Below are 9,461 nucleotides of genomic sequence, written 5' to 3'. Positions count from 1 at the left end.
GTTGTCAACAAAAATCAAAGCATGCAGTTGCACGACTAGAATAAGAAGAGGAGCCTTGATCACGTTTCTCTGTTCCTCTTTTTAAATGAATTTGCTGTCGATATCTTCTAGAACAGACCTAATAGCAGAATCTACACACCTCAACTCTCCAGCGGCAGCCATTGTTGTTGTCACCCAAGCGCGCTTTGGTGACGTGGTTGATTACGTTACTGTTGATCATCTGTCCATCATCGTATAAAGCCCGCCCTGACAATTTGATTGTCATACTCGCGCTACTATTGAGCTATGCCAGAACGAATTTCCCGACCTCAAACGTTGTGGGCGAGACTAAGTTCGGAATGGAACCCAGGCTACAGAAAAGCTGCTGCTGCAGTAAACATAGATGTCCCTTTGTTATTATTTAAACTGTTGAGAAAAGGAAACCAGAGGTGAATAATCCCGGTCCAGAAAGTAGGTGAAGGTGTAGGTTTTTTACTTTCTGGACATGGATTATCCACCTCTTAAGGAAACGGAACACACCATGACTTTATCATAAAATCATCATCAAGCTAAGATAGATCATTTATCATTAGTAAATGCTAAGCTTCCTCAAGTCTTTTTATCACCATAGATCTAAAAAAAATATCTTTTATTTTAAAACAACAGAAAATAAACAGATATGTCACGGTTTCCGTACATTGGCACGGAATGGTTTCTTTAAACAGAGGACATGGAAGTGGGAGGAATAAATTGGGGTTATGAGGAGATTTGATATGGAGTCAGCTCATTAATTCTTTTTGGAGAAATATATAAAAAAAAACGAATGTCATTCATTTTTCTAAATTTGGAAAATAAATCTCGTAAATCCTCAGCACTCCAAAATATAAGTTTGCCTGATGTGTTTAAACGTATAATTTAGCTTATCAACACCTGTCACCCTACTGTCACAAATTTATCTCTTAAACCAGAAAACCCAAGCAATCATTACAGGAAAACCTTTAAAAATTCCATCATCTATAACGTCTTCCTCTAGTTTTTTTCTGTTGTTGTTAATCCTTGGATTCCTGCATTTTGGAATTCCTCCACAGATTATCCCACGGCTTAATCTATAGGAAGGACAGCAAAATTGGAGGGAGGAAGGGTGCCGTCCCCTGCGGATATCTTTTGCGCACGTCAAGCAGTTCACTAGATCCCTGTCCCCCGCCCCCCCACGCTCTTTACTTCACAGATCTCCACTTTTCCTGTATTCCTCTCTTTTCCCCCCCTGCATGGAACAGAGGGATGGAGGTAGACACAGACAGCCGGACTAACTCAAAACAGCTCTCATGATCAGACTGACAACATGGCCTGGGGGCTTAGAGACCAGCTCTCTATAGATATGTAGCTGCAAAAACAAAAAGAAAACAAAGCTGAGCCCCAGGAAAGAGCCTTGGGGCGCTCCAAGATGGTGACACAGCAGTGTCAGCTTCCCCTCTGGGCCACAGAAGAAAAAAACTAAATAACCAGCCAGCAGCTTGGAGGTGCTCCACTCCTGTTTACAAGCTTCCTTTGTTTAGCTGAAAACAATCACCGGTCCGCCGCTCTAATTTACAGGGAGAACTGGCTCATTCCTCGGAATGGAATGCACACTGGGATAAGCATTCATTTCGTGACAAGGTGGAGAGATTGGCGATGGGGTGAGGGGGAGGTTATGCAGCCAAAGCAGCTCCGGACCGAGGGAAGGGTGAAAGAGTTTAGTTGCTATTTTTAGACGCCGTGTCATTTTAACTTGTGGTTTGTTTCCTGCTCTGTGGTCAAGGAATGAAACAGAAGTAGAGACACGTGGAGCAAATGTGATACTTTTAAGGGCTACTGTATGCAACACTGCTGCATTTGCCCATAAAGAGAGAGACATAAAAGTCTTATTAAAACCATGAATAATACAGACAAGGGCAGTAAATAGCAGTTAGCAGTGCTCCTGTATAAGTTTGAGGAGTTGTGTGCAAACAGTCACGCACTCATGCTCACTGCCAAACTGCCGTCCGTCTAATCCTGGTGTCACATTGGCTAACCTGCAGCGCTGAGAAAGGCTGTGGAAGACTGTGAGATAAGAGAAATGTGATGGATAATAAAGAAGAAAATGTGATGCAAGATGGGTTTTTCTTCAGCGATGAGAGGCTCGAAACTAAACGGGATGAGAAAGTGGAGACAGAAGAGGGGGAGATGGATAACATATGGTACCTTGCTTCCTTCTTTCCTCATCCATCCCGCTTCCCTTCATCTCACACCAGGGAATATATAATTCCTCATGGAATAAACTACCAGCTAAACTTCTATAATTAGCTTCCTTTCCTCCAACTCTTTACCTCTTCCATCCTTCCCTAAACTACATCCTCTATCCTTAATGTTTTTGTTTTCCTAATTTATATTTATTCTGATTTTGTACAAACTTTTAACCTCATAGAAATGACTGCCAAGGGTCTCATATTTTTGGAATCAGAAATCAAATACCATATAATTAATGACAATTATCAGATTTTTTAAAAGGACAAAAAGTCAACCATTTTGGCCTTTTTATTTTGACACAATCTCTTGAAATATGATATTTCTCCATTTTTGGTAAGTATGGAGGTGAAATGCTGAGTATTGAAGGTTTGAGCTTCCAGATTTGACGTCTAAATGTAAAGATAAAGGAAAAAAATATTTTTTGAAGAATTTTAGCCACCTAAGGACTGGTTTTACTCCCGCAGTAGTGTGTCCTAGTGAGCTTGTTGCAGGTAAGATTTTTGATTTATGCCCAATTTTGAAGCGTAGTCTGCCATATGTTATTCCACGCCACAACGCAAGAGGGACAATCACGAGGGGCAAGTTTGTCCAACAACTGAGGGACATGCCGGTGAAAAATAGCGGGGATCCAGGTGAAAAAAGGGTCCCCGTGTTCCTGTGCACCTTGCTCTTCTAGCTGGTCCTACTTCACGAGTTGTTTTCCACAATGGCTGTCATAGAAACAAAACAAGCCGGTAAGGTACCAAACAGGAAATACGGATAGTGTAGAACGAATATAGATTTGACCAATCAGAGGCCTCCTGTCTGCGGCACTGTCTGCGTTCACCTATAATTTTGCAGAGGTGAAGCAGAGTGCCTGTGGAATGGGCGGGTGTATATCTGCGTTAACTACGACAAACACGCAGACGGCCTTGTTTCTGAGTATAAACCAGCCTTTAAGTGTAAGTGGTTTTGTTTTTCTCTGTTCCCCAGCAATGGAACTGCAACCTGTACAGGATGTACCCTGCCTTTTTTCCATAGACTCTAGGAGACAGGCACTTTCCGCCCTTGACCCGTGCAGAGGACTTTGGGAGAGGCACCAAGAAATCTGATGCAAAAAGCTCAGAGTTTTGAAATTGGAATAAACATAAAAGCTAAAAAAAACAAACCAAAAACATCTTTTCCAAAACTTTCACCCAATGTTAAGTAATCTTCATAAAATTCAAACTCAATTACCTGAACTAAAATATAAAAAAACTTCACATATGATATTGTTTTGCATATTCATTCCACAAAAGCAGAATTAATGTACACTTTTCAAAACATTGAGGATTATGAACCAGTGATTGATAATTTTAGCTTCAATCTACATAAAAGCAATTAGATCATGTTGTACTTTTATTGCACATTTTTTGTGTAGAAAGTAAGAAATTGATGTGTTTCCCTAAATTTGCTATATCCTCAAAGCAAACCTTTAGTTAGAAGTTAAAACGATGAGAAAGGAATTTTGAAGAGCATTTTTTTTATTTTACTTTCTTAGACTAACACAATCTCCATGTTTAAAAACTTTCCTAAGGAAAATATTTTAAAAAGTTCAAGTTTTTATGATATTGAGTCACTATCTTCTTCAACAGTCTAAATAAAGTAATGAAGATATAATCCGTCCAACATCTCTGAAAGGATATGTTTGCTCTAAAAGCAGCTCATAAACAGCTGACAGATTTGAAGGTGTTCGAAGAAAAAGTCTAGACCAGAATTTCCAGAAGGAGGTAGAAAATGTTCTGCACAAAAGACATCAGTGTCAATTTCTGTCAACTCTTTTCCAGGAAATGATAAAGAACCACTAATCTGTTAAGTTTTAGACACAGCAATATTTAACTTTGTTTTGCTTTGCTCTTTCGAAAAGAAAAAAAAAAGAGGAACAGAAAAGGAAACTAACCACACAAGAACAGCGAGAAGCGCAGGTCTAAAAGCTGCTACCAGTTTAGGCTTTGATGTGTACGGCCCTGACCTCAAAAAAGACGAGTCAGCGAGAGTCAGACGGGGACACGGACTGGGAGAGAAGGAATTTACGGCTCACTTAAATCACAGTGACCTTAACTCCCACCAAAACACACATCAAAGCTGCCACTTTCAACAACACGCATGTGGAAAGTTGTGTTTTATTAAGAGAATCTGACTTTCATTAACACCATATGTGAGTTCCAAGAGCATCTAACAAAACGTCAGTGGATAAAGACACATGTCAAATATGGGCGAAGCTAAAATACAAATCATTGTTGGGATGTTAAGCAATTCTGACATATGTAACCTACAATGGTATGATCTATGCTTCCCATTATAAGCCCTAAGCTCCTCTGGGATCATGGCGGCCATTAATATGAGTTATAACAGTTTTAATGAGAGTCGTGTCTTTGTCCGTTGCTCCTGGTTGGAGCCTGGGTTGCTTTCATGAAAAGTTATACGTGCAACAAATTATCCAAATCACAACCAGAGCAGTCGGCAGATTATATGTGCAGCTAATTACATGAAGACGTTTTGAAAGTGGCAGACCAAAGTGCTGAAGCTGCACTGCTAAAGTACGCAACGGCATGAAAATAGCTTGGGTGGAGATGACCGAATCATGTAGAAAGCAATAACTCACACTGCACAAATGTGTGCTGCATGGTGATTATAAAAGTGCAAATGTTCCAGAGGTGTTCTTAGAGCTTATATTTAATTTTTTTTTTTCCCACCATCTAACCGTAATCTTCTCTAAGATCTCAGTTAAAGTTCAAATTCAGTGACAGATCCCACTGTGTCCCGTTTCCTCTGAATGTAAAGCGATGGATATTTGCCGTTTGCTGAAATACTAGTAAAGTGAAAAAGTATTACCTTACTTCCTTTTTGCCCTGCCACTATGTGAAATATTATCTCCTTGTTCTTTTTTAGGCAAAATATTCAGTTTGATTTTATTGTCAGATCTGCGGAATCAAGAAAGTAGTACTACTTGCTGAAAAAAATATTAAGTTTACCAAAGGACGTTGATGATCCCTAAGATCCCGTTCAAGGCAGGGTTAGGGTGTAAAATAATACACCAAGCTTTGAACCTCTCAAAGAGAACTGTTCAGTCAATCTTGTAAAAAAAAAAAAAAAGGGAATGGCACAGCTGCAAACCTACTCTTCGACAAAAAAAGGTGCGAAGTACATTTACAAGTCAAAGAACCCCTTTTGCTCTCAGTCCAGCTAAATAAAACTTTTTACAGTCTCAAAATCTACCTGACCATTTGATCTTCGAAAAAGTATAAGAACCAACATTAAATTTATATTTTTCCTAGGTTTTAAAACAATGAAAAACAAAGTTTTAGCCAAAACACAAGGTCTAATAATTTCTTCTATGACAGAAAAGTAGGTCTAAAAAGTTAACACAACTGATACCTTTAGCATCCTTATGACCTTTATTCTCCTTTAATATGCATGCAATTATTCCCCGAATAAATGACAAAAACTCTTCTAAAACCTGCATTCCTTGATATATCTGCTTTAAAACATGGGTTGCTCTTTTCATTAACAGTTTCTGTGGAAGGTCCAACGACCTGCAGGTTCTTGTGGTTATGGAACAGCAGGTTGCAGACCCCTGCCATGCCATCATTTTCATTTATTTTTCTTTATCAGAAATCTGTGTTTTGAAAATCAAAATGTTGCAGCCTTGATTTTCAAATCTTATGAGTTTTTGCAGATGTTTCCACCTATGACAACAAGTTGGATTCGAGAAAAGGAAAAGGATCGCAGTCTGCCGTTGTCTGCATCTGCCCAGCTGGGGTTGAAGTGGCCAACCCTATGGGATCCCAACAAGTGATTTGTTGTTTATATAAAAACACTTCACTGCATAGGGAACAAGAAGTTCCCCTCCAAACCAGAGGGTGGCAGCAATGGTACTCTCCAGTGGTAGGTCCTGACTTATAAGAGTATTTTTCTGTTGCTGGTATAATAACCTGAAACTAAAAATAAATTCCCAGTTATTATCTAATAAATTTATTTACATTAAATAAGACAAAAGCAGGACTTCAGAATCTCTGTAATTATAAAAATGTATGTTGATAGACTAGGCCCGTGTGTTATAGCGGACAAATGTATCGCGATATAAACCTTTGCTTTTATATCAGTCGATATCAATAATTTTGATCGGGACAATCTCCCAGAATGCTGTGCGGTTCTGGATTGGTGTTCAGTGTTAAGACAGAACACTCTATTGGATGTGTTTTATATTGATAATGCATACATTTGCATACATTTTATTTATTTCACAGCCCTTCTGACAGAAATTCCTGTAATCTCACCGTATTTTGCAAAGAATAGTCTGAAGAAAAGTGACTTGCAAAAAATCTGTAGAAAAAAAAAACTCCCTCAAAACAAAATTTTGTTTAGTCCCTGCATCGTGAAATAATGGCTAAAGGTCTAAGCAGTAAAAATACACTTGTGAAAAATGATACATAGTTTATCTGTTCATCCATGGGAATGGCAAAGCCTCTGAGAACCTTGTAGCATTTCTTAAAACATACACGGTTCTAGAAATGAACTCAAGCAGCAACGCGGCTTGATATTGGGTCAGAGTGTTACAGAAAACCAACATTATTTCACTGTTCAAACATGGCCTTGCAAACCGGGTGGAGATAGCTTATTGTGTGTGTGTGTGTGTTGTCATTACATGTTGCCAGCAGCAGACAAAGCCTCACTGGGAAGGCGTCAGGGCTTTATTTATTCATCAACCTTCCTGGAACTGGCAACAAGAGACAAGGTCAATACATATTGCACACATCTGTGTGTGTGGGTGTGTGATCTGTGCTCTGTGTGCACACACATGCATTCAGGTCACCTATAGACTAGTATACAGTAAATACTTTTCTAGTTTCCCTCTGCCAAAATGTACGCCATAATGAGTCCTGTTTAGAGCCTTCTTGGCATTAGTGGCTGTGAATCTGAGTCCAGAATGCACGCAGACCCCGTTAAATAAAGTCTGCAAGGCATTACCTTAATAAATGCTTCAAATGCGCTGAGTCAGCATGCAAAAAACAACAAAAAAAACATTTAAGGGAAGAAAAGGTAAACCTCAGTCTTGATGTGTTTAGACAAAGAAAACAGACACACACACCTCTTTATGCACATTATTTTAGTAATTATTAAAGGACAATGTTTTACCTAAATGCAGGTTTTTGTTTAGATTAAATTCTTTAACAAAACATCTCAGTGTGAATCCATACAAAAGGCACACACACAAACAAACAGACACTGGGAGACACAAACCACATGCAGCGGCTAGGTGTCTGTTGAAGAGCTATGTGTAGCACAATAACACACAGTTATAAACTAAGGTAGACGCTTATTTATGGGGGTTTGAAGGGTCACTGTTTGCTTTTATTTCTCCCTTTTTCAGTGGGTATCCTCAGGGTATGTCTTGGCGCTCAACGAACATGTCAGCAGGCTGCAGCTTCTGGCTGCAGAGCAAAAATAACCCTGCAAATCCAACTTGACTGCAGAGTGACGATGAAACAGCTGCACTGGCATACTACATTGCCTCACTTCACTGCACAACTATCATCACTCAGCCCCTGCACTCCTTTGGGTTTCTGTCGGACATCTGGAAGACTTATCTAACTTGTCCTTCCCCTCCGAACCTTATCAGCAGGACACTCGTGAGCGAGCCTCAGCAGACCGCTATGAGAGGGGGAGACGGAGAAAATAGAGTTGATGAGAGGAGAAGGAGGAGTGACCAGAGATGAAGGAAAAAGCTGGTGTTAAAGTTCGGAGGTAAACAGGCAGAAAAAAACTTCAAATGGTGCAAATGAGTAGATATTGCCTCCCCTACATGTGCACTGAAACAAAGAGGTACTATCAGTGCAGAACAGGTCAGCACAGCCTTGAATCCACATCAAAAGAGACTAAATGAAAGCTGGTATCTGTCCTGCAGATGTGCAAACTCAGAAATTTAACACAACATAGACTTAAAAAAGAATCCAGAAGATTCCCAGAACACAAAAGAATAACATGGATTAATTTGGCACATTCACATATTCTCTACAGACCTCGTCCTTTAAAGTTCTGCTAGTGCAAATGTTAACTCCAGCCTTTTCTTTAGAGAAATTGTTTTTTTACATAGCAGTGTTAAGTTATGTAAAACAAGCTGGAGTAGGGCTGGTGTGGGAAGAACCAGCTGTGTCTTAACACTAGTAAGACCAAGGAGATGGTGATCGACTTCAGGAGAAGGCCCCACCTCAACCCCCTGTTAACATCCAGGGGCAAGACATAGAAACTGTGGAGAGTTTCAAATACCATGGTGTTCACGTCAATAATAAACTAGACTGGACTCATGACACCGTCACCTTGTATAAGAAGAGCTGCCTCCACCTCTTGAGGAGGATGAGGTCCTTTGGAGTGAGCTAGCCCCTGCTTAAAACCTTCTGTGCCATTGGCATCAGCCCTCCTCTACACTGTTGTCTAGTGGGCCCCTAGCAGCGCAGAGTGAGACAGAAAGAGACTGAACTGAAAGGTCGATTCTGTCCTAGGCTGCACTCCGGACTCAATAGAGGAAGCGACCGAGAGGAGGGTGGTGTCCAAGCTTACATCCACCATGGACAACACCTTTCACCTTCTGCACCAGACTGTAGAGGAGCTGAGCAGCTCCTTTAGTGAAAGACTTTTACAGCCTGTTTGTAAAAAGGAGAACTACCGCGGGTCTTTCATCTCAGCTGCCGCCAGACTCTAAAATGTGACACTACAACGGCAATAACTTGTGCAATGTATAATGAGCAATTACTATTTAATACCCTGTACAAAACTGTTTCAATATCAAACTGTCATCGACCATCTTTTTTTCTATTGCGCCGCACGTCTATCGATCAATATATATAATTATTAAATTATCGTCCAGCCCTACTGGATAGCATCCTTCGCCCAAATTTCAATAAGAGCCTCAGTCTCTGCATTCTGCCAGGTTGCACCATGCTCTTTTGATGCTATTATTGTTAATAGTCTGAGAGAAGTCTGTGTTGTGAACAGATGAAGAGATCCATGAATAGTAAAGCTGGGCATGCCCCGCAAAATAAGTCAGCTGACTAAATAGGACAGTTATCAACAGATATATGAACAGTTACCATGCTTGGGCAGTTCTCAGCACGGTTTTAAAAGTGTAGTGTAAATGGGGCTATAAACCAGAAAGGGCATATCATAAGAAAAAATAAAAAACTCACACCATCATGAAA

The sequence above is a fragment of the Cyprinodon tularosa genome, unplaced genomic scaffold (genome assembly GCF_016077235.1).
Source record: "Cyprinodon tularosa strain WSP-4 unplaced genomic scaffold, ASM1607723v1 ctg148, whole genome shotgun sequence".
NCBI lineage: Eukaryota > Metazoa > Chordata > Actinopteri > Cyprinodontiformes > Cyprinodontidae > Cyprinodon > Cyprinodon tularosa.
The sequence above is the reverse complement of the archived record's forward strand: the minus strand, read 5'-3'. Positions refer to the sequence as shown.